This window comes from Dipodomys merriami, unplaced genomic scaffold (assembly GCF_024711535.1).
Source record: "Dipodomys merriami isolate MVZ:Mamm:240054 unplaced genomic scaffold, mDipMer1.0.p SCAF_8, whole genome shotgun sequence".
Lineage (NCBI taxonomy): Eukaryota > Metazoa > Chordata > Mammalia > Rodentia > Heteromyidae > Dipodomys > Dipodomys merriami.
Window position 1 is genome coordinate 9,589,906 of NW_027206401.1, and position 26,908 is coordinate 9,616,813.

The 26,908-nt window shown below is 38.1% G+C and overlaps 1 long non-coding RNA gene across 1 annotated transcript; it reads right to left on the bottom strand.

The window, feature by feature from the left end:
• Positions 1-4,743: 4,743 nt before the first annotated feature.
• LOC138819041 (uncharacterized) lies at positions 4,744-24,357 on the bottom strand. The gene is made up of 3 exons (XR_011369288.1): positions 24,270-24,357; positions 21,512-21,546; positions 4,744-4,911 (listed from the first exon to the last, which is right to left on the bottom strand). It is a non-coding gene; the product is annotated as an uncharacterized lncRNA (long non-coding RNA).
• Positions 24,358-26,908: the final 2,551 nt, after the last annotated feature.

The window sequence follows — 26,908 nt, forward strand, 5'->3', positions numbered from 1 at the left end:
TGGTAATTCCTTGGAATTTCCTATTTTAAATATAAATACAATTAAAACGTCCCCCGGCTACTAGAAGAGGTACACAGTTAGAATACAAGTGCACAGCAGAACAGTATTTCTCTGCATACATATTTCTGCATACATAATTTCTTCTCCCTAGAAAGTCTGTGTGTGTGCAAACATGCATGTGTATGTGTGCATGTGCATGTGCGTGTGTGTGTGTGTGTGTGTGTGTGTGTGTGTGTGTGTGTGAATGTGTGAAGCAGGAAGGAAGGAAGGAGTTTTAGACCCATGTATCACTGACCATATCATTCTCCATGATTCAGCCTGCCACACTGCTGTCACTTTAATTATTGTTTCTGGCTGACAGCCCTGGAATCTAGACAATGTAATCCATGCCAGGATTCTGCCCACCGTAGCTCCAGGTCTGTGTAGATAGCCAAGGGGAAGCTATTTCCTAGAGAGGATTTCTGGACAAGTGAAGTAAAAGCTGAAATTGTGTGAATCAGAAATAGGATTATAATCAAGGCAAACCACCTTGATCACCTTCAGACTTCAGTTTAAAAGAATTGATTGAAGCTAGGCACTGGTGGTTCACAGTGGTAATTCTAGCTATGCAGGAGGCTGAGATCTGAGAATCGTGGTTTGAAGCTAACCCTGCAATCGAGTACATGAGACTCTTATCTCCAATCAACCACCCCAAAACTGGAACTGGAGCTTTGGTTCAAAATGGTACAGTGCTAGCATTAAGAAAGAGAAGAAAAGAGCTCAAGGACAGTACTGAGGCCCTCAGTTCAGGCCTTACAACTGGCAAATACAATAAAGTCGATTGAACACAACTCCTTACTTCTACTTACTCTTGGGATTTCTGTAAAATGATACTTCAATTTTTATTCACAAAAAATAATGAAGATGGTAACAGAGATACTTATATACAAAAATCTAAGGGTGGGGGAGAAGTAAAGCAGTTGAATAAATAGGAAAGTGGCCGAGTGGTTTAGCAAGGCAGAAGAAGCTAAAGCTGTGTGCAGTAAAGGCTGTGATGTGATTTCAGATCTTCCTGCAGGAGTGATGGCGATATTGACCCAACTTCTGGGAGCACTGAGGACAAACAGCCTTCAGCTCCCACAGTGCTTGGGAAAAGCCTCAGCCTAGGAACACTGTCAATGCCAAGAACCAGCATCTTAAATGATTATGATACTTCAATGTTGACTGACAGTGAGCTACAGAAGCTCCACCCCTGCTCCATTCTGAAGGGCTACTTTAGCTACAACTGAGTCAGCTATGGTCATCGTTGGAACTGCACGGTGATTTCCAGCCCCCTTCACTCCCTCTCCTTTCTAGCCACAAGAGCTAGCTCCAAGTTAGTCCTTAACCTTCTGCATATTTTCCAGAGAAATCAACTTGTGAACATTAGCTCCAGTAGTAACTCAGTAAGCTAAATGGCATACATGGAACTGGGCTTGGATCATTTGCCAACCAGAGGCAAATACTACATCACTGATGGAGCACACAGAGCAAGCCAGACCCTCGGCCTGAGGAAGAATGTGTGCACTCCGGTTAATTGTGAACTCAGATGTCATTCCACTTCAAGTATCCAAGCGCTATGCATTTGATAGGCGAGGCCTGTGTAGTGGATTGTGGCTGCAAAGCAATGGAACTGGATACTTACTGACCAGAAGAAATCATATTTGCAGCAAAAAAAAATGATCCCCAAAGACTGAGAATACTAAGTAAACATTGAAAAGCAAAGAGTGAAAGTCAGAAGGCCTTCCACCTATAAATATATCCTTATTTCTCCACATGTAGGGCAGAAAAATCTTAGGGGCAGTTGTAGCACTTAACAGAAGAGAGCAACGCCTCCCCATTCACCTCTCAGGCCAAGATGGCCCTGGACACCAGGCTCGGAGCTCTTCATGGCAATGAATAGGGCTTTGGCCTATGAGGCAGAAAAATGCTAAGTTGTCCTCAAACTTGAGTTCTGAAATTCTGCTTAATATTCTGTGCCACGAGAAGGGGGCAACTGCTCCCTGCTGACATTTAGTGCCCCTTCCTTCTCGAAGATGAGGGACAGGTTCACCTCTAGAAGACAGCACGCATGTCCACTGCATGTTCTTCTCTCCCTCACCTCTCCTCATAGCCAGTGTGCCAATAAATCACATAAAGTCACATGGTAACAAGACAGAGGTTTGCTGTGCCTGAGAAGGGAGTATAGAAGGAATTTCAGGAATGAGCCATCATGGATACTCAGAAGCCAGAAGAATGCAGTGTTCTGAGAGTGCTGACCCAAGTTGCACAGACCACACATTTATATAAGGGGAGTTTATCTGTATGGAATACGTTCTCTCAATATAGAAGCCATTGCAGCAATACGGGAAACGGCATAGTACAGTTAGGAGAAACTGGGCACAATGATGCACTGCCATAATCCCAAATACTTGGGAGGTTGGAGACAGAGGATTGTGAGTTAAGAATGGAAATTTTAAGGAAGTGGGAAGCTGAGGAATGGGACTGCAGTGGTAGAGCAGGATGCCCATGCTTCATCGCCAGAACTGAAAAACCAAACAAGCACAGCGTGTGCCATTTCTACAAGCATGAATAGGTGATAAATCAACATATAGCTGATGCCACGATTACTCTGTCAAAGGGTAGCACACTTTCATAGAGCTTTTTTATACCCTAGTTGTAGGAAGTACTTAAATCTATGCATGCATAAAAAGTCACAGAATTATACATCAAAAATCAATTATGTAGTGTATCATTTAAACTGTCATGATTAATATACAGTCTGACTAATTTATAATCTACAGAAGAGGATCAAATATAGTCACAAGATGGTCTGTCATATTCATTATAAAAGAAGTGCAACTACAAATGAGTACAAAACACAACTGTGTGGCCATCAAGTGGATAATAATTAAATTGGTGGCAACATTAGGATTACTTTCTTCTCTTCATTCTAACAAGACATGTAACTGTCCTGGACTTTAGTTTCTGAATTTATTCTGGGCCCTATCTAAATATATTCTCTAATTAACCACAACCAGTCCCTTTGACATATCTCAAATGTTGATGATTTCTTTTCATGGAGTATTTGTGTGTCAGTGTGTGTCAGTGTGTGTGTGTGTGTGTGTGTGTGTGTGTGTGTGTGTATCTGTCTGTCTGTCTGTGTTGGCACAAGGCTTGAACTCTTATCCCTTAGCTTTCTGTCTCTGGCTGGCACTCTACCACTTGAGCTACAGTTCCCTTTCTGGCTTTTTGCTGGCTAATTGGAGATTAGAGTCTCATAGATTTTCCAGGCTGACTTTGAGCTATGATCTCAAGGTTTATCCTTCCCCATATTCCAGGTAGTCATATATAGTATAATAATAATAATAATAATAATAATAATAATAATAATAATAATAATAATTAATACTCTCATGGGATCACTCTTCAATATATTTCATTATCATCTATTAATTAATTTCAATTAAATTTACCAGGGACAAACATAAATAGATCATCCAAACATTATTTTACCACATTCAAGAAGAAAGATATTACTTCAAAAGATTATTTTAAAAGTCCTTCTTATTATAGAGATGAATTGATGTTTGTAATTCTCTTTTATTTGAGATTTGGATATTTTAGCAGAAATGGAGATTAAATAGCACTTACTAGGCAAGTATACTCTATCAGTGGCCAAACCCTCAGCCATTTTTTTTTTTTGCCGCAGCTTGTTCTTAATTGCCTGGGAAAGCAGGAATCAGACAGATCCTGCAGGATTATAGGCAGGTGCCACCTTCGTTTTGAGATAAAGTCTTGCTAAGTTTTGCCTGAGCTGGCCTCTGACCTCAATCCTTACATCTCTACTTCTCCAGTGGCTGGAATTATAGTTATGTATCATTGGGTCTGGCTTATTTGTATTTAATAACAAATGCTTTTCTGATTCTGTCAATCATAAAAGCGTTTCACGTGATCTCTAGATCTAAAACAGCCTTGTTTGTAGGAAATGAACTTAAGCAATGTTACCTAGCCTAATTTCAGCATGCACATTCCTGGCATGTGTGTGGCATTTGTGTGGCATGTGTGATTTCTTTTCTTGAATGTTATCATTTTACTTGCAGGGAGGAGGTTAGAGAGCAGCTAATGATTGATGACACTTGCCCAAAATAAATCCACCATAGTATTGCTTCCTCCGGTGTGCTGTAAACATGATGAGTAAACAGCCAGAATCCTGTGCAGAGCTGAGCAGGTATGTTTTTTGGCTTTTGACAGTAATAGAATAATTTTGGTTTACTGTGTTTGCAATCATCTAAGGATTTTTTTTTCCCCAGGGCTGAGGACCGAACCCAGGGCCTTGCGGGCGCCCTTCCGCTGGGCTAAACCCCTTTGTCCTACAAAACATATTTGCTTCTAAAAGGATCTGAAGACTGTACTGCGCCCAGTACCAGCTTCCGGCCTCATGCACGCCGGGGAAGCCGACTAGTGACCTACTGTATATTGTAAGTAGGTGACCTACAGCTTTGTAGCCGTTTTCGTTCTTCTCGCGGTGCCCCGGTTCTGTTGACTCCCCAACGATGTCAGAGCGCATTGCCGTCAGCAAAAAAGACCAAAGAAAACTGTGTCTCAGAAAAGGGAAGCGTAAAAGCATAAAAAGTAAACTCCAGTTGTAATCTAAAACAAGTACTACTTTATTCACAAAACCACCTGTTATTGAAAAAGAACGGCAGCTTTCAATGCCAGCACAGATGACTTAATCATCCCCAGCTCTTGCTAACGGTGATGGGAAAGCGTAGACAGGTTGTTTGGCAAGAGCTCGCATCCTTTGAAGTCGTTCTGTGCTGTATTCCCACTTCAAATATACACCCTGAAGAAACCACTCAATGAGAGGGCACAGGTACACGTTACATACGTTCCTCACAGGACTCTTCCATCCTAAGGGAAAGAGAAGGACTTGACTTGCTACCATTTGGAACAGTGTGAACAGAAATATGATACAATGTCGTGAACTTATACTGTCATGTATTTTGGTACAACTGAGAGTCAGTGGGGTTTTGTTTTGTTTTGTTGATCTTGAATTACATTTTCATTAACTTTAAGTAGCTGTACAAAGGAGTTATTCAGCAGCACAGTTTATGACTATAATAAATCTTAATCGATGTCACCCCTTTTATCACTCTCCCTCTCACCCCCACCCTTCCTTTCAATTTTCTTAATTTTGTAGGACAAACACTGGTTTTTCCTTCCTTCCTCTCTTCATTCACCTACCCCTGTGGGTCAGTGTTTATTTACATGGATGATGGAAAGGATACGCTTTTAAGTGATGGAAGTAGCTCTGTTTATTATGTAATATATTTCTAAAAATACATCAAAGTACCTGGGAAATTTTCAAATGAATAAGCTATAGTAACTTCTGCTTTGGAATTAATAATAAATTGTAATTTTCCCTGTTGATTTTTATATGCGAAATGATCATGAAATGACTGTGATTTAAGGATTAATTGGAATAAGAAAATAAGCAGTTTCATTTATGAATGGGTCTTTCTTTTCACAATAGCCTAATGAGAGTCATCACTTTCTGCTCAGACTTGTTACTCAATTATAGTTCTGAATTTTTATTTATACTCCATCCCAAGATGTATAATTTAAGTACAATTTACATAACATTTCATGTAAAACTAAAGCAATAGTCCACAAAGTGTATTTTCTAAGTAGGGAACTGGTAATAAAATGCCAGTACATAAAGCCAAAGTCCATTTAAAACTGTTAGAAGTTTTGTGCAAAACTTATTTAGTGGTTTATTTAAGTGAAGAACAGGTCACCATTGAACACAGTTCAGAGAATTTTACTTTGCCCTGTGAACAATGAAGACTATAGAACCCAGAAGCACACTATAGAACACTGTGCTTATAGTTAGAAGTTTGCCTGACGAGCATGGCCTAATAGTCAGCTAAATGTGTGTGATTGGCTGAGATCCACCTATCTGTTAAGAAAAGGATTTGCTTTGAAGGATCTAACTAGGATTCAAAGCCCCAGAAGCTGCCTTCCTAATCATTGTTTTGGATGAACCACCTCCTCAGTAATGCTGGATTGAAGAATACAAGTGAGATGAAGTGTGACTATCTTTCAAAATATACCAAATGCTTCTCTTAGTACCTCATTGGGAGCTGAATCTAAGATATTTTGGGTGTTCTTTGTACCTGAATGACTTACTAAATTCTTAACACTCTAGCAGCATATATCTTTCCAGGAAAATCTCAGGGCCCATGTGACCAAAGTCATGATATTGATAATGGCTTTATCCAAAGGCTTTCAGACAGAACAGGCAAGAAAGGACCATTAATAGTTCATTATCAGGGAGATGAATTGGTGTTTCTACCCATTGGGAACCTTTGAGTTGAGGCTCAAATAAGCTACTCTCCCCAGCAAAAATAGTCAAGTAACTCCTGTAGTATGAAAACATGAAGAAAGTGGGCCTTGGAAAAATGTCACTGGAAGGCACAGAAGAGAGTGGGGAAACAAGAGAGTTTTGAAGTTAACTAAGGCAAAAAGAAAACCCACAATAAAGCAAACTTTTCTTTTGCAGTAATTAGATACGTGTTCCAGACAAACAAACATTGCCAAGCAAATTTACAAGGAACTCTCAGAAGAGAATACTAATGTCCTGTATGCACCTGCCTAAAAAGTACTCAACCTCAGCGGCAATCAAGGGAGAAACTGATTAAAACACAGATCACAATTACACCAGGAACACCAATTTGTTTGGTCTCCTTTTCTCTTGCTTGATTAGCTCTCTTTCCTGGAGGAATCATTATTTTGCCTGTTCCTATCCCTCTTTATTTTTGTTAGGTTTCATCCGTTCACAAGTCTAGAAGACTTTGAGCACTGATCTTATTTATGAATGAAATCCTTGGCTGCAGACTAGTGGGAGATGAGACCCATTTTGACTGTGATTTATACGTCTATTTCTTATGTCTCCAGTAGCCTTCTCTCCTGAAATGGAAGACTGGTAGTAAAAAAAAAAAAGTCTGTATTTGAATAGAAACAACTTAGCATTAGAGAGAATAACTGGCCTTTAATTCACTTCCTGGAAAGAGACATTGAGATGGAAGTTAGCTACAGAGGGCTCCTTGGGGAATACTCTCTAGGGTCACAGCTAGAAAGACCTGATGTGGTGATGTGAAGCACACAAGAGAGCCGACGCACAGAGCAGTGCTCCATCAGCCACTCCTACAGGGAACTCTAGAGCTACATTGGAGATGCTCCTTATTCTGTTAGTGCTCCTAGGAGAAAGCATTTCCTTGGACAAAAAGGAGCTTCCTTAGAAAATCTCCAGGAAACTCAGTAGTGAATCACCAGCCCCAGGTATTGTCAGCATGTGAAGCGCTGGATGTGCCCCAGAGCAGGGTTATGGCCCCATCACCCTTAGGTCTAATTACGTAAGGTTTCCTTCCTTGAGTGGATTTGGCAACAGGTACCTTGCACAGAACCTTAGTCCTGCTAGAAGGTCCTGTCCTGTTCTGTAATCCATCCCAGAATGGACACCATCTGTTTCTCTTGGTAAATGAATATGAAGAGATCTCAAAAATGAGAACCGTATTACTGTCTCCAGTACTCAGTGTTATCCTTCTATCTGCTCCTGGTGGAAGGAGTGAGACTCAATACATGTTCTATAACATTGAAAGAGAAAAATATCACCCTATCCCCAACACCTGAAATCCCTAAAAGTCTGAAGGGTGTAAACTCTGAAGATGGATATGGTTTCTCTTATACTCTCAGAACACACACTCACAATTTCTTTCTTTATTTATTTTTTGGGTCCGGTCGTGGGGCCTGAACTCTGGGCCTGGACACTGTCCCTCAGCTCTTCAGCTCAAGGCTAGCACTCTACCACTTGAGCCACAGCACCACTTCCAGCTTTTTTTCTTTTTGCTTATGTGGTGCTGAGGAATCAAACCCAGGGTCTCATGCATGCAAGGCAAGCGCTCTACCACTGAGCCACCTTCCCAGCCCCACACACTCACAATTTCTTATTTATCTTCTCATACTTGGATGAGTTTTTCCCAGATCCACCTACACTGATAGGATAGAGGGTGTAGACCTGAGAAATAAATCATAAATGGGTACCATTGTCTGACTCCATGAAGGAAAGCTATATAAGTGGAAACTGGATGCTTTGAATACACCATAGAAATATTTGTCACAATTAACATAGTAAACACATCTATTGACCTTTAGTATTTAGCTGTACTTTTTGGTAATTCTTCATCCTGTGTTTACCCTACTGCATTCACAATTCAAGGCTGAAAGTAGAAGGCTTGACAAGATCAAGTCTTGGTGATGATATGGACTAAGCAATATACCGTATATTATTGTGATTTCAATTTACACTTCCTTCATGAGGAATGAAATAGCACACATATGCCCACACACTAATACTTTAATAATTTTATGACAGTGGTCCATTTGGAGCAAATTCTATATCTGGCTTGAGGTGAGGGCTGAGATTTGTATTTTAACATATGAATATTAATTTTTTCCAATACTATTTATTGAGAACTTTCTCCTTCTATTGAATCATCTTAGCAACTTCCCTGTGTCTTTGTTGTTTAGTAACTTTTAACTGGATGCCAGGCACTATTCATTTTCACTTGCTAGGTATTGGATACGTTTATCACCATAAATAATTTAACTTTATGCTTGTCCCCTCTTGAGTACTGAAGTTACTTGAAAACTGTGTGGTCTTTTTAAATCTTTCATATACAAGCTTTTCCAGATGGGTCAAGAGCAGCCTGTTATCTATGGCTTATTTTTTCCCACTAGAAAAAGAGCTTTCTGAATCCTCTACCTTGTATCTCATGAGTTATATCTTTCTTTCCTGAAAGGGAATAAAATTCTCCCTGTGTCTATGAGAGCTCTGTGAGTCAATCACTCCTTTTGCTCTTTTCAGGTTTTTATGTCTGGTTGCAAGTACATTATAATCCTGACATTCATTGGCTAATCAGTGGTCACATAAACAACTAGGAACCCTACGGGATAGAGCTTTGTTTCTCTCTTTCTGTCTATCTTTCTCTATCTATCTATCTTTCTCTATCTATCTATCTATCTATCTATCTATCTATCTATCTATCTATCTATCTATCTATCTATCTAATCTGTCTGTCTCTTTCTGTCTGTGTCTTTCTTTCATATGCCTCCTCCATTTCTCTCTCCCTCCTCTCCTGTTTTGCAAGGGACCTGAGAACTCTGGCTACTTTGGCCTCCATTCAGTTGACACCTCCATCTTCTCTTCTCCAATAGTTCTTATCTGCTTGGCAGCTGTAAGGCAATAGAGATCGTCACTTCCGTTGTTTCCATTCTGTTTGTAATCATTGTGTCTCACTGCTTGAAGTCTCATGTGGGAAAGGACTGTCAATTATAGTTCCTGTCACTGCATCTTGGTTAAAATTAGAAATGCAATCTAAGTGCTTAACGTATTGCAAACTTTGCCAATTCCAAGGCTGTTGATTCTGTCTCTGTAGCATGATGTTTCCCTAATATAGTGGGCCAAAGAAAAATCATTAGGGAAAAAAAGCATTTAAACACACATCCTATTTCTCTGCTACAGCATTTCAATTCAGAATGCCTGGAGTTGATTCAGATATTTTAATCTTTAATTAAGCTGTTGTGTGATCATGGTTTGAGCAGTTAGTAATGCAGTTTGAGAGACTTGCTGCTGCCATGATTTTTCCAGTTTAACTTGGGCCCAAATGACTCAGTTGCCTGCCTGTGGTGGGAAGGCAGGGACTTTATTTCCATTGCTAATTGTTTGGTTAATTGTCATACTGATATTCCATTTTCACTTCAGTTCAGAGTTTTCAGCCTGTGTAAGTGCACATCTATCCTTTCTTTGTTAGCCAGCTTGAGATCACCATCTGCCCTCCATCTTCTTGAAATACTTGTAAAGCTCTGAATTACTAATGGTCTTCTATTTTTCTTTGTCAGAATTGACATGAATGCATTTCCATAAATATGTTTAGGTGTCATTTCAATTAAATTTCTTGACTGACTCAGAAAGAATAGCTTCAATTCACTAGTTTCAACTAGAAAACAAGTGATTTTAAAATAGCTTTACAAGTAATCATTTGCCAGTCACTGGGTCTCATGTCTGAAATCACAGGTACTCGAGTCAGAATATGGGAGGTTTATGGTTCAAAGGCAGCCTTGGATTGAAAGAGTATTCTCATGTTCTAGGATGGTCCAGAGAATAAACACAAGGCTTTACATGAAAAAATAAGTAATAGATATGTATGGGTTAAGTGGTAGAATCATTTCCTATCAATCTCAAGACCTGAATTCAAACCATACCATCACTAAAAAGACAACTCTTTTTTTACTACTATAGAAGAGTAGGAATTTATCATGCATGGAAATGATCAATATTCCATCCATGGCTTGATCGTTACCAGTGACTGGACTTTAGGAATTTCTAACATCCAAGACTTTATAAAGTTCTGATCCTGTAAGGAGTCCAGGGCCCCCTCACTCTAACAGGGTAAAACTGTGACACGTGCCTCTGGTGAGCACAAGTTCCACTGCATATGCTACCTGCTAGATGCTGCCAGGCAATCTGTAAAATACAGAAACTCAAGACTATTCAGTGGCTCTCCCGAGGATTTAGTGACTCTCTTCCCTGAAAATCTGGGCATATGTGTTTAGAGATCTTGCTCACTAGAAAGGACAAAATTCCCAACTGGAGATACCGTAGGAGTCCTGTTCAAGTTTTCTTTCACTTTTATATTTTCTACCTTGTGTACTAAATAGACAAATAGTAGAAGGAATGAAGCTTAGAGATTCAGAATACCAGAAAGGTGATTTTGTCTTCTGCAAATAACATTCACCAGAAAGGCCTACTATGCAATAGCATTAATGAGACAAGCCTATTAAGTGCAAGAACCTGATTCATGCACCTACCGCAGAGAAGGGGGGGGGGAGAAAGAAGGAAGGAAGGAAGGAAGGAAGGAAGGAAGGAAGGAAGGAAGGAAGGAAGGAAGGAAGGAAGGAAGGAAGGAAGGAAGGAAGGGAGAGAGGGAGGGAGGCCAAGAGAAAGACAGAGAGAAAAAGAGAGAAATAAAAAATAAGGAAGGAAGGAAAGTAGGAAGGAAGGAAGGAAGGAAGGAAGGAAGGAAGGAAGGAAGGAAGGAAGGAGAGAGTAGAAGGAAAGAAAAGGGGGAAGGAGGGAAGGAAAAAAGAAAGAGGAAGGGAGGGAAGAAGAAGGGAGAGAGAATGAAAGAAGGAAGGAAAAGAGAAATGAAGGAAGAGATAGAGAAAGAAAGAGAGTGAAAGGAAAGAAAGGAAATGAGAAACAAAAGGGGAAGGAGGGAAGAAAAAAAGAAGACTAGAGGGAGGAAGGAAGAAAAACAGGAAGGATGAAATGAAGGAAGGAAGGTAGTTTTAAAATATTTTAAAATATTCTTTTATTATTTGGGTCATAGATTTCTATATTATTCTATCAAGAAAATATTTATATGTATAGGGTTAATGATAATATATTCATTTTCTCTAGTGATGAGTGAATTTTCTAACACTGTATAATTCTTATTTTCCAACATTGTATAATTTCTTATTGTAACATTGTATAAGTCTTATAATTCATTTTATCTTTAGTGCCTCTTTATTATAAAGATCATTAATTTTATCCTATTTCACTAAGATAAATTAAATAACCTGAAACAAACATACACACGTGGCAGGAGTAAAAGGCTAATTTTTCCAATGTTAAAATCACTTAGGCTTACTCATGCATTGTCATCTGTTTCTTGTTCTTGATATTTGTTTCTAAATTTATATCAACTCAATGATGAACTTCTACTAACACCCATATCACTGAAAACTTTGAAGATGAATAAAATTAGGTAATTCTTGGCATTTTTATTCACCTCATGGATAATAACTAGCTTATCTCACTGTCCCACTGTAATTACTAATTACTATGTATGAATGGGATAGATTTCCAAATTCTAACTCATTTTGTCTTTACAAAAACATTATGAATTACTGTTATTATTAATGCTAAGGTTTTACGGACAACTAAGTCACACAATAATTCAACCAAGATTATGCAGTTAAAAATTATAAGAGAACAAACCCAGATCTAAGATACTTCCTCCAGAATATGGCTTTATATACTACCAACTGTTATTTTCAAAACAGTTACCATATTTAATCTAGTGAGTCATTTTTAGCTGATTAGTTCAGTATTATAAGTGCTCTCAGAAATGATTATAAACAGTTTGCTTGGCACAATAAAATCCCATCATCCTTTGCTTTCTCTCAATGACATTAAGGGACTCAGATTTGCACATCCACTGCTAATTTTAGTCAGTTTGTGTTTCAGTTGGGATTGAAGTATTCAGCTTCAGTAATAATCACTTTTGTCAGTCAAGAATCATTTTATTAAGATCTTAAATTGACTTAGAAATAAAAACAAATTTTAGAAGTCCACCTAGGAAATTACTATTTCAGTCATTTCATGACTTACAAAACTGGTGTGTGTTTTCTAATTGTACACATTGATCAGCACGCCACCTCCCATGTAAGTCAGTTTTTATTCTATGACTGTAGTGTGTCCAGTAGAGGAGAGAACAAGTGACATTTTGAGGGTCAGATCTTAAAATCATTGTATGTCATTAGACTTCAGTTAAAAGTCTGTTGGGAATGCATACAGTCATGGACCACTTTGCAATACTGATAAAGTATTTATAGAGTTTCTAGGTCGTGGGTAAGTGAGCAATGCTTTGAGCTCGCCACATCTGTAATCCCAGTGCTCAGGAAGCTAAGGTAAGAGGATCTTGAGTTCAAAACCAGCTTGACCTACTAAGTAAGCTCCATTCCATGATGCGCTACAAAGTAAGATCACTAAAGAAGGGAGGGAGGAAAGAAAGAGAGACTCATTAAAGAGCGGAGAAGGAGGAAAGAAAGAGAGAGGAGAAAGATAAAATAAGAAGGAAAGAAGGGAAAATGAAGAAAGGAATAAAGAAGAAAAGTAAAAGGAAAAAAGAGAAAACAAAGAGAAAGAAGGAAAGAAAAAGAGGAAAAGAAAGAGAGAAAGCAAGCAAGACAGACAGAAGAAAGAAAGAAAGAAAGAAAGAAAGAAAGAAAGAAAGAAAGAAAGAAAGAAAGAAAGAGAAAGAAAGAAAGAAAGAAAGAAAGAAAGAAAGAAAGAAAGAAAGAAAGAAAGAAAGAAAGAAAGAAAGAAAGAAAGAAAGAAAGAAAGAAAGAAAGAAAGAAAGAAAGAAAGAAAGAAACAGAAAGAGAGAGAGAGAGAGGGAGGGAGGGAGGGAGGGAGGGAGGGAGGAAGGAAGGAAGGAAGGAAGGAAGGAAGGGAGGGAGGGAGGGAGGGAGGAAGGGAGGGAGGAAGGAAAAGAATAGAGGTGAAAGAAAGAAGAGAAAAGAAAGGAAAAGAAAGAAAGAGTACATGTGCCATACTAATTCTTGAAAGAGCATTATTGAAGTAATAGAAAAGCTGTAATTAGTGAAGAGGTAACACATAGTATCATTGTCTATATGCAGATTTAGAGAAAGCAAATATTGCAAGTTATTAACATTATAAAAATGGTGATGGGCAGATTAAGTAAACAGAAAGTCCCTGTATTCTTTTTTGTGCATCAAACAGGAGCTTTAGAGCTCTCTCATTTAAAAAAAATAGCATTGAATTAACAGCCTTTGAACATGAAGAAAAAAATAAGAGAGTATCAATATCCAAGATTGAGGCAGATTTTTTTTCCATAATCTTAAAACTCCAAAAGATTTCCTCAGGTAGACATTTCATGGTACCCCTACACAGCAAGTTTCTTGGTCACTTTTCTTTATATAATGACAGCATGTAATGTTGTGGGCAGGTGGCCAACATGCAATAGAAACTCAATAACATGCTCTCCACAAAAACTCACCTGGATAGTCTTTAAATTTGTTTGCTTTCGAAAGGTCTAAATAATAAAAAATAGGTTTTACAAGTGAGTACCTAGGATAAAGTATTACTTTAAAGAGTATATTGGTTTATCTTCTTTCCATTCTCCCTTCTTACTCGGGAAGAAATTAATACCCAGTAAAGTACATATTTGCAAATCAAATCCAAATGAATTTCCATTGACCTGTGTACCAAATTTCCAAGTACATTCACCTCATTAACTCATTCTACCTCAAACAACATCATACAGAAGCACCTAGTGGTTGTTTCTAATGTTAACAGCAAGAAGCAATTTTTCCAAACATTAATGGAAACTTAAACTTAATGATAGTTCAGCTTTTAAAAGACAGTTCTTCAGAGATATGGTGATTCATTATTTTTTTTAAAAAAACTAAAACTATTGCTGTCAAAGTTCAAGGTATGCAGTTTAATGACCTGTTTGTCATGTTTGCTTTAATTCATTTTTTTCTTTTTTTATTGTGAAAATAATGTATAGATGGATTACAATTACATGGGCAAGACAATGAGTACATTTCTTATTAAGCATTGCAGCTTCCTCCTTTGTTTCTCCTTCCCATCCCTTCCCATCCTCCCCCCCCACACCCAATCCTCCTCCCCACCACCAAAGTTGTAAAGTTCGTTTTGTTGTTTAACAGTCATAGCTATGCTTGAGGTCATCTTTTAAGGTAATAGTATGTGGACAAAAATGCACTGAGCACTGAGCACAGAGCCAAGAAGTGGGAATGTACCCTTAGCCAACTGACACCAGGGAAGAGGAAAAGGAAATTGATGAGAGTACAGCTCATCCCACCAAGTTATGTAACATCAACATTTATATAACATTATACCACGCAATATAAGTGTCTGGATATCAGTGTGGACAAAGAAGCAATAAAATGCAAAGGTTGAAGAAAGATGACTGGAATGGGTTCTATCCGTCCAGTTCCCTCCCGTGCTTGCAAGGTTACTTTGAAGTGTGTGGAGACCTCCGTCTATCATCCCTCTGGCAGATGTAAAATCTTTAAATTGTGCATGAATATAATTCCTTTAAAGATGCCGATGCCTTCTCTCAGTGCCTTTTTTTAAATTTGAGCAAAGGTTAAGTCTTTGGGTAATTTTGAAGCTGTAAGTGATATTAGAAGTAGAACAGCTCTTGAAGCTTGTTTTCTGGATAGAACACATCTTGAGCCAGAATTGGTGAGCCAGTAGATGGCACTCTGCCATTACCATGGGACAGCCAGCGCTGAGTACAGGCACTCGAAGCTCAATCAGAAGCCTTAATCATTTGCAGTAATTAACAGTGTCACACTTTTTTTTTCCCCTTTATGATGAGGAACTGAACTTGATACTTTATAATTTGAATAATTATGCTGTGTTTAATTCTCCTCTCTGCTGTCAGGTGGATGAAAGCTGAAAAGTACTAGTTCCAATATTTGAGTAAATAATAGGAGCAGAGGTAATTGAAGGTATCTTTCTTCTGATGAAAATAAAATTGAATCCTCCCTTCCCAGCAGACTACTGAATCAGACCTGATTCCCTAGCTTACTCCAAAGCACTTAGTAAACCTGTGGAATAGATTATAACTATGAACTGGAAATAATTAATAAAGGATTCAGACAGATGACTGTCTATAGAATTTCTCTCCTGATTCTTTCCATTTCTGTAAGGAAAATGGAGGGAGACCCAATGAGACAAGCGTGAAGATGGGCAGGAGTTTAGGAAGCAGAAAAGTTGTGAAATATCTTCTAAGAGAATGGAAGGATGATTGGGATCTAGTTGAGTGTGATTACTAATTATAACAACCTTCCATGAATACAAGCATACTATAGGCAGAAAGTTTCATAGTTATGGTTGAGATTCTATCAGGCAAAAATCAGGGAGACCAGCAGGGACAAGTCGGGGTCAAATGGAGGAGGCTGTGTGCAATGACTGGTAATGGAATTTTCAGATGAGTGAAGAAGAACATGAAAATATGAAGGAATGAATGAGGATCTAGAAATTGGAGGTCCTGGAAGGGTTGAAAGACTTGTTGTGCTCTAGATGAAGGAGGTGAGAAGACAGGTAGGTGGTGGGGATGTTTGCAGTATAACCACTAGTCATGTGATGGTGGGACACAAGACAAGATTATTGAAGGTGAGATGTCTTATATTGTAAGAGGACAATGTACTGGAAGTTCTATTTACGTGAATCTTGTTCACATAATAGGAAATAGGAAAAATAGGAAAAATGCCTGGAATGCTAGAAAGAATGAAAGTGGATAAAATGTAAAGCCTCAACAAGTAGAGAAGAATAAGACTGTGTCTCTGGTAGATGCTATGTTAATGACACAATGATATTCAAAGTTAGAGGATTTTGGAGAACAAGGGGGAGACAGGTTTGAAAATCACAAGAGGGACAGGTCACTTCCTCACTCCACATTGGCTGCTGAATACAGAAGTCAACACATGCACAATTTGCTAGGAACATAGGGAAGTCACAGGAGACCCAGATTTCTGCTAGAGTAACAAAAATAAGATACAGAAAGAGAGTGGGTAGTAATCAAGGAAGAGCATATGTGAGATTTTACTGGTATACCATGAGCCCTAAAGAAGTAAGGGAGAAGGTTGCAGACAGAATTTGTAAAGGAATGAAGAGGAAGAGCAGAAGATAACCGCAGAGAACTTTGTGGAAATGAGTATAAAAGATAAGCATGACTTTGAGGTGAATGATACATTTTGGGAGAAGGAGGAAGCAAAAATGCCAGGGTACAATTTAAAGTTCAATGCCGGAATGGGACCCGTGAGGAAGTAATTATTTTGTTGTTCTCTGCATCGTTCTTCAGCAATGATGAGAGCTGGAGGTCTGGAAGACACGCGGGTCATCCCTAGAAAAAACTATTACTTGAGTGTTGGGCCCTCTTGCATTCACTCTCTTCGTTTGCTTGCATTTTTAACTGCAGTGTTTGAATAACTGCCTGTCCTTTCTGGAAGATTCCATCCACTTTTATTTTCTCTATGTTTAGAGAGTTTGAGGCTGGGCTGGGGGGGGGGGGCTGTTAAGAGCTCTCATGGTTACAAAAGAGATCTAGTGGTGTGAAACATTTTTATATCAAAGGATTTTTTATCATTTCTTTTGTTCTTCTTTCACATGAGTTGATTTTGTTTCCTCACACTCTTGGTCCTTTCTGTTAGAAAAACTCAGAGGAGAGGCTTCAACCGGATGCAGCTAGCCAATGGTCTTCTGTTCCTTCTCTAGATGCACACTTTTAGATTTTTCTGATCTTTGATTGATCTGTAATAAGGGTATATGTTTGTGACTCTTGATACAAGTATACATCATTACACACGAATACTGGGTGCAGTGATCAAATTTGAGTAATTGGTTTATCCATCGCCTCATGTAATTGTCATTTCTTTCTGCTGACAACATTCAAAATCCTGCCTTCTGAAATATTCCATCCGCAATTACTCACTATAGCAACTCTATTATATCAGAAAACACTTGAGCTTTTCCCTACCATCTGTATCCTTGTATCTGTTTTCCTCTTCTCTCCATTTCCTCCTTTACCACAGATCTTTTCCTTCAGCCATTCCATTTTCTCAGAAAGCTCTTTCAATACCACACCTTAGACTCCACCCTCCACTCGGACTTTAATTGCTTTAACTCTAATAATGTATAGAGTAGATGCACTGGGGCTGATGTGATGGAGAGAAGGCAGCTGCCTGTCAACAGATGCAGAGTTATCGTGTGAGTCTAACAACTTCCTCTGGACCAGAGATGCACACTCATCTTCCAACCTTCATTTCATCATTTTCCCCACATGCTAGGTTCCAGAGCTTCAAATTTCTTTATCCATTAAGACTTCTGCCCTAGATACCAGCCTGTCTCTCCCTGGCATTGTTCTCCATGAGCTCTAGACATCAATTCCTCTCTATCTCTCAGGGGTAATGACAGTTCTCACTGCCTTGTGCTCTTTGCTTTGTGTTTTATTCCTTTCCAGTTTGAAGGTCGTGTTATGTTAGTGGGATAATGGGATGCAGTAGAGCTATCACACACCGTCACCTTTCACTGATGCTCAGAATTCTCTTTTCCAGGACAACACAGTATCTCTCACTAAGGTTTCTATTGGAGTAAGTGTGGTCTTAAGTTAATGTTTACATAACCAGCAGTAATTTTGTTTTCTCTGCTCTAGAAACCACAAATAAAATGAAGACGAAGAAAAAAATCAAGAATTTTGTCTTTGCTCAAAAGGAAGGAGATACGTACACTGGCCCTAGGCAGTCTTTCACGACAAATGTCACCAAGCTATCAGCTTTCATAGTTAGTTAGTTAGCAAAGCTTCTGATGTACAGTCTCATTCAGAGACTGACTGTCTTCTTTCAATCTGCATCATGCATCCTCGGGTGGTATCTCAAAATACCCTCGGTTATGGAACTGGAGATTTTTTTTCTGTAATGCATACCGATATACTGAAGTTCCGTTAAAATATAATCACTACACTTTGTTGTGGCAAATTTCCAAAATAAACATGAGCCCCTGCAACATGTTGAAGCATTAGGGGACACCACACTAACTATACTTTCCATCTACTTTTAGCGCAAAAATGGATAGAGTCGTCATCTGGGGACATTGTCTTGGGGTGTTCTTCAGGCTTGAGCTGGTTACAGTAGCCTGGGGTAAAAGGGAGCAGAGGTGAGAAGGAGGAAGGGTTGAAGAGCAGGAAACATGAGGATGTGGACTGCACTGCTAGTCCATGCCTACCCATCATACCCAGGCGCAGAGTCCTCGACCCACCCTGCAAGAGAGATGAAAAATAAGTGTAATAAAACAGAAGACACTCCCTCAGCCCAAAAAAATAAAAAGCATGAGCTCCTTAAAGCCCATATAAATGTGTGAAATATTTGCAAGTAAATTCCCCAATAAAGGAAAGACAAATGTGCTGGCATCATTCAGTAGATGAGAGTGAGAAATCCTTGGGGAAAACAGCCATTTCTCTCCCGACAAATTGGATTTACATGCTTGTGTACTCCATCACCGCTCCCCCATCAAATCTATCACACCTTAAATAGCAGCATCCCAAGCACACATGCCCTTCTCCTGATGAGAGTTTTGTGTATTTTGCTAATGCTATTTATCAGCAAGGTCAATGTATTTGTTGTTTAAAATAAATTTGAATTGAAATTCCAGAAGGAAGTGGGTGGTTGATGCCTGACAAGGTTAAGTAATTTGATGAGACATAAAAAGCATAAAAACTTCAGCTACCTTCACTGGAGCTTGAAGCTTTAATTCTATTAGGAAGCATCAGAGAAAGAAAATGAGTCATCAAGAAGTTAAAAATTGCAGGATTAATTAATACTCAGGAAAGGAGAAATCAATGAGAAAGTGTTTGGTGTAAAACAGTGACATCAATACTCTTTTCTCCAGAATAGCTAGACTATGGATCATAATCTATATTTGCCATTGTTGATTGGCTTTTATTTTCTATGTGGGAAGAGAGGGCTTGCTTCAAGTATGATCAGACTCACACAAGCATCACATGCTTTTATCCCTCCCTCTCCGTCTTCCTCCCTCCTTCACCTCCAGGTCTCTTATTAGAAGCCCAGCTATGCAGTCACAAATACCAGGGGAATAAAGGTTTTAAGAGAAACTCCACTTTTCTTCTATGATGTTCATTTGTTTCTTGGGTTTTCTTTCTCAACATTGTAAGATTGAGCTCAGAGAATTACTTGAATTTCATTTAAAATGATCTTAAACTGAACATAGATTCTTTCTCACCATCACTGAATAATTCACCAAGTACATACTTTACCTTAATGAAAGCGCTTTATGATAACAATTTGGGATTAATATTCAAAACTACCATTTTAGAAATACTACCTTCTCTGATTCACCTTCCAGAATGAAAGGGTAGACAATATTTTCAAGATTATACAATTAAATAAGTTGGGCAAGTCAATTTGAGTATGAATGGCTGATAAGGATTTACACTGGAATAGGAATAATAGAATTTTTAGTAGATTAGAGTTTCTTAAAATTAACTGATAGTGAACTTAAAAAAATTCCAGTTCAAGAATCTATCAAATTGTGTTTAAGTATTAGTAATTTAGTAAGCTCATTTAGAAGTGAGTTAGTCACACTTAGAATAAAGTATTTCTTTAGGCAGAAACCAACAACATAGCCTAAAGGAAGTTAATGACACTTCAGAATTGGGCCTTAAAGGCAAAATGCCCTGTCAAGTTCACATTAGTAGTCTTCAAAGCTATTTTGATATTAAAAAAAAATAAACTCGATAGTGTCTCTCAACCCAAAGGTACTCTCTCCTTGATATTATACATCAGCATCATGTAGCTAATTGCATTGGATGCATGCCTAAGGCCCAGATACTCAAGCTATACACACTCAATGTATGGTGAATCTATCCACAATTCGTATTCCATGGAAACAATGCACCTTCAAATTTAGCAGAAAAAAATACCGCTTGTGTACAACAGCATTTCCTTTCTGTCAGATCACATTTCATGGGACACTAGATGTAAGACAGAGCAGAGGGCAACATTTAAAAAACTATTGCTGCAATGAAGCAAGCAAATAAAGTCAAATGAATTAAGAGTGGCATTCCTTAATCAAACAGGCCTAAGGAAAAGATAGCCATCATTTAATTCCCTGTAATTCTCCACTTCTTGCATCTTTGAAGTCATTTTTTCTGATTTCTTTCTGAGAAGCAATGAGATGTGAGATGGTTTATTTGGTAAGAGTAACAAACAAGTTGTGCTTAAATATTCAAAACATGTACAAATAAGAGTGTCAGCTCTAAGGGGTACTAAATGTATGCAATTCACTACCAGAGCTTCATTTAAATTATTTCACTTTATTTTTTTTTTACCATCTTGAAACTTCCAAAAACATTTATTTATAAGATAGATCCTATTCCGTGACACAGGTGAAGAAGAACTTGCCCAGACTGTGGGAAAGATAATAATACCAATCAGATATGCATCAGGTTTGGGAAACAGCTTCCCCTGTCTCTCTGGAATAATGCTCATTTCAATGAAAACATTGCACAGCAATGGGACACCACCAGCGAAGTGTGATTGTCTGAATGATGAGTGTATCAGGGCAGTCCAAGTATGGGCATCCCTACGCAGGCCTGTACAGCACCTCCAAATTTACAAGGATATTATCACACTGGTCCTACTTACTGTTAGAAACTGTTCCATTAACTGAGTACAATGGCCTTGTTCTTGCCAGATTTGTTCTATTAAAAATCAAATCAGAGCAAAATGTGTCTGGACAAATCTTCAGTATATTTGCTCTCAATTTTCTCAGTTTCAAATAAGAAATGTGGAATTTTCAGCAAGCAGTTTCCAATCTCATGCAATGCAAATGCCGAGCCAGATTTATGCACCTTGTGATTAACTGCCTCAGTATAATTAACTTCATTAGGAATATTATTTTGCTTGTCTTTATTACTCCTAAGACAGGAGCAAAGATAAATGCCCAAAAGACCAAACTTGATTGGAGTCATGTCTTGTCTTTAGCAAGATGCTTTGCAAAAGAAAAACTATCAAGAAATACCCCCATACCATTAATGCTGCTAAACATTCTTACCTTTGTCAACTACAACGTGAGGGAGTTCCTGAAACCTGCAAATCAATGAAAATAATTTTTTTAGTCTCATATTTTTTTAAATCGGTTGTGGGGCTTGAACTCTGGGCCTGGGGGCTGTACCTCAGCAATTCAGCTCATGGCTAGCACTCTACCACTTGGGCCACAGTGCCACTTCCAGTTTTCTGAGTGGTTTGTTGAAAATAAGAGTCTCATGGACTTTACTGCCCCGGAGGGCTTTGAACTGTGATCCTCAGATCTGTCTCCTGAGAAGCTAGGATTACAGGCATGAGCCACCAGTGCCCCACAAAAAATCTATTTTGTAAGGCTAATCAATTCGCTATGTTATTAGGCATTTAAATATTGAAAATATTTTTAAAGTATTTAAAACATCTAAAACAGGGCATTTACTATCAGCCATGCACCATGATATATTTACTTATACAATCTCGCTATATTTCCTCTATTGCTTAAAAAGATAGGAGTCCATTTTCTCTTTGGCTGGTGAGAGAAATGAGAACCTGAGAAGCCATTTTCCCCAAATGTAAGCCACTGTGAAGTGATGGACCCTGATTCCATCTACAGCAGTCTGGACCCCAAATTTGCTTTCTAGGTTACCTCCTTGAGCACAAGGGCATCTGTTGGCCCTAAAGCAAGACTTGAACATTTTGAACGCTTTTCCCTTAAGAGGAGGAAAGGACGTCAACAAGTCACAAGCAGAAATACAGAAAACTGCCCTAGGTGGTACAAAGCACACTTTACAGAGGTAGTCTAAAACTGGCTCTAAAGACTTAAAAGTCCTCTCCTAGTGTCCAGAGGGTTAATGCTTTATAATGCAGATAGTGGATTTACCAAGGTGGAAGTCTTAATAAGCTGGTGAAGCATTCAGTTCTGGGGAAGGAAAGGAGATGTCTGAAGCCTTCCTCAGAATTGAGAAAGTATTCGCACAGAAAAGAAACGCATGAATGTAAGCAGTGGGAAAAAGCCTTCACTTTTTCCTGTGCCTTTCTAATCTTCGAAAGAACTCGGTGAAGGACAGAATGGATGTGAGCTATGTGAGACATTCGTTCCCATTGCTCCCATGCCATTGAAAAACACGAAATAACTCACACATAAAAGAAACCCTATGTTTAGAAGCAATGTGGGAAAGCCTTCACTTTGTCAGTGCCCTTCAAAGCACTCAGTGAAGGACCATAGGATGTAAGCAAAAGGAGAAAGGCTCCGGTTGTTCCAGTGCCATTCAAAAACATGAAAGAATTCACAGTGCAAAGAAACCCTATGGCTGTAAGCAACGTGGGAAAGACTTCACAGGTTCCATTGTCTCCCCAAAGCCTAGAGTAACTCACATCAGAAAGAAACACTGGAGCTGGGAAGGTGGCTCAGTGGTAGAGCGCTTGCCTTGCATGCTTGAGGCCCTGGGTTTGATTCCTCAGCACCACATAAGCAAAAAGAAAAAAGCCGGAAGTGGCACTGTGGTTCAAGTGGTAGAGTGCTAGCCTTGAGCTGAAGAGCTGAGGGACAGGGCCCAGGCCCAGAGTTCAGGCCCCACGACCAACAAGAAAGAAACATTGATGTGAGCAGCGTAGGAACGTGCTCTTGTTCCCGTCACCTTCACAGCATGGGAGATTTTCACACTGAAGGAAAATGGATGTCAGAGTGTGGGAACACATTCTACTATGTGTGGAAAACTCACATGGAGTTTTATCTGTATTTTCAGTCTGGAAGACAATCTGAGTACAACTGTTGAGGTCAATATTTAAATATTTGTGATAATCTTATACTTTATATCAAGAATGGAATTATATTTATCTATTTGCCTATGTTAGATATGAAATTTATGAAGCACTTATCTTATTGCCTTCCATTTAATTTTAGGTTTATTTCATAAATACAATATTAGAATTTAAAAAACTGAATTGGAGTAGGTTTTATTTTTAGTTCTTTATAATACTTTAAAATTGTATTTAATGGTTGCAGTCTCAAAAACATTAATGGTGTAAATCAAAATAGATACAGATAATCATTCAATTATTTATGTTTATTTATTATTTGTGGATTTACATTTTATTTTAGTTATTATTTTATGGCTATATGGCCTATCTCTTCATCTCAATAACAAGTAGTATTTTTTATTCCAAGTATTTACTTCTTAATTTACTTCATATGAGCAGTTCCTTTAAGAATGAAACATTTGAAGCTGAAGTGTTCTTTAATTCTCACTGTCTCACTCAATCTTCATATATATATATATATATATATATATGTTTTTATTGTAAAAATACTGTACAGAGGGGTTATTGTTACATGAGTAAGGTAATAAGTCTATTTCCTATTGAGCATTGTTACCTCCTCCTTTGCTTTTCCTCTACCATCCCTTCCCTCCCTAGCTCCCCAACTCCTCCGTCCCCCACCCTCCCCACCCCCAAAGTTGTAAAGTTCGTTTTCAACATAGGTCTCACTCAATCTGAAATGCATTTTGCAGCACATGGTTATGCACTGATACTGTCATCTCTGGTGCTCGTATTAGAGAAAAGACTTAAATTCAGTAAAATGTATTTTGAAGAACATTGTATAACTTTGGTAAGAATCAACCACAAAATGTTAAGTGTAAAATAGTAGTTGAATAGTAGTTCCACATATACTTTGATTTTAGGATAGAGAAAATACAAGGATCAATATCTTTGTTATACTGAGACTCAGAGAAAGCATGTTTTTAGAGATATGGTTGAATTCACCCACATAATACAATTATAATAAGGACCTGTAAAGGGAGCACCATGTCTTCCATAAAAGTCTTCTTGAGCATCTTTGTGGCATGTGTTTCCAACTTCTATGTGCTACAGAAAATGCCCAAACATCCCTCCCCCAACCCCCGCCCTGCACCACCAGTCTATTCAGAGACAATAATAAATTAATACATTTTTATATTTCTAAAATCTCCTCAGTAGTTTGATAATGTGTCTTTTATCTTTTCAGTTGAAATCCTTAGCGTAACAATTCTGTCTACATATTATGACATAACTTTAGGTTCCAATTTAGAATCTCGCATGAAATTGTGATTCTTCTTTCATTTAACATTAACTCTGCTCTGTTTTTAAATTTTAAAATTTCCCTCTAACTTCAAAAGTGATGACATTTCTTTGGTCCATTTTTGTTTCTAATGTTTCAGGATTCTTATCTCCTACTTCCCACTAATATTTGCTCATAACTTTTTTTTAAAAAAAACCTTCCATAAACTTGAAGTAGAGCTATAGCTTCTACAGCATTTCTCTTCTAACATGTTTATTCCCTGCTCTGTTGTTATAATTTTCTAAAATATTATAAGCTTTGATTGTTTCTTACTTTGGATCTATTTGTTGACTCTCCTGTAGTTAATACTCCTAATTTAATTTATGAAGCTCATTTACAGTTGCCCCATGCAGTGATTATGGAATCAACTGTGCTCAGGTCCTCTTCCTGCTCAATGCCATCAACACAACTCTCTCCCATCACCATACTTGATGCTTCCTAATCCTCCTAAACATTATTCTACTTTTTCCCAGAACACTTCTGACCCCATCATGTTGAACCACTTAACTTTTAGCTAGAACACCACCGTCCACTTTAAATAGCTTCAGAGGATGGCAAAAACAAAAACCAAAACAAAGAAGATCCTCCAAGTTCTAATTAGAAATCCCTTCTTGAGATGCACTTCGCAATTCATCCCAGGCATAAAAGTTAATTTTTCTTTGTTCCCATGTCATTTTGCTTTTATATGACTAAACCATATTGAAAATTATCCAATTCCTTTCCCTGGTTGTAAAAATGGACTCATGATTTTTTTTCCCCATTGCTCTATTTTTTGCTAGTATTTCCACCCAAGTTCCAAGCCAATTTTATTATATTTTCAAAGGCTTATTTTCTTTGTGCCATAAAATGCTTTGCCAATGAAAGACTTTCTGCCTCCTGTAATCACTGCTTCATTCCTGTTGTGTATGAATTGAATCTTTAACCTTAGCCCTCTGGGTGGTATTACCAAAATAAATCCTCCCAGCAGTACTTTTTCCTTCTGTTTTCATGCTTTCTCCATAATAAATGCACTTTCCCACTGACTAAATTGCATTGAACTTCTCTATACCAGACTTTTTAAATTAAGCCCAGCAAGAAAAAAATGAAATAAATATCAGGGCAAAATAATATTAATTGACTGATCTGTGATTATTGATTTCTTTTTAAATAAATATTTATATGATTTCCTTCCTACTTTAAAATTGAAAAGATATCTTTTGGAAATACATTCTTTTCCTTTTTACAAATTGTACTTTCCTGCCTACTGTAATGAGTAATCATGATGATAGGCCAAAGAAGTCTTTGTATATAAGCAATAGGATATTCTCGGTGTTTGAGTCAGAATTATAATTAAGTCGTTAATTATTTGTAACTCTCAATTGCTTACAATTGCTTTCCTGGCTTTAAAGTTAAGCTGCCATTTTCTATTTTGCTCTTCTATTTTTGCAGTAAGGTTTGTAATGATTCACTGTGCTTTCCTATTCTAAAAGCCTGTAAATGTTGCAGAAGAAATGTTCAAGCTTTGGAAAATGACTGATTGATCCCCTTAAGAATATTTATACAAAACCTTTCATTGCTTTTTGCAAGCATCTTTTTTCCCTTTTTTCCTCCCTAGTCCTAGGGCTTGAACTCTGGGCCTGGGCACTGACCCTGAACTTCTTTTGCTTAAAGCTAGCTAGTACTCTACCACTTAGCCACAGCACCACTTCCACTTTTTCTGTGATTAATTGGAGATAAGAGTCTCATGGACTTTCCTGCCTGGGCTGGCTTCAAATCATGATCCCCAGATCTCAGTCTCCTGAGTAGCTATTATCACAAATGTGAGCCACCAATGCCCAGAGATGATCTTATTATAATAGACAAAACATCACAATAGATCAAAATTAACCATGCAACTAGAGTTTAATTTTATATGTGGGATTTGGGTGGAAGGCACATGGTTGTTATGTGGTTGAATATATTAACAGAGGAATAAAGCAGAAACCTTTTATTCAGTGTTTTAGCTTTCAGTGGCTAGGCATGGCTCTATAATTTGTTGAACTACTGTGTTGGAATATGAATCCAAACATAGCTCATGCTGAATGAATCCAAGATTCCAGAATGTTCTTGGTATGTTCTAGAGGTGCATAGTTAAAAGGTTTCAATGCAAACACTAGGGTAGTTTTTTCATGTAGACTTGTAACTGCAACCCTAACTGTAACACATTCCTGAAGGCATGTCTTCCTTCATCAAGCCTTTGAGAAATGCATGGGCAAAAGCTGCCCAGTAACTGGGAGTATCTCCATTCTGATTCTTCTTTGGAGGCTTGGAGCAGCAATATGGGGTTCTGCTGTCAACGTGAGATCATGAGAT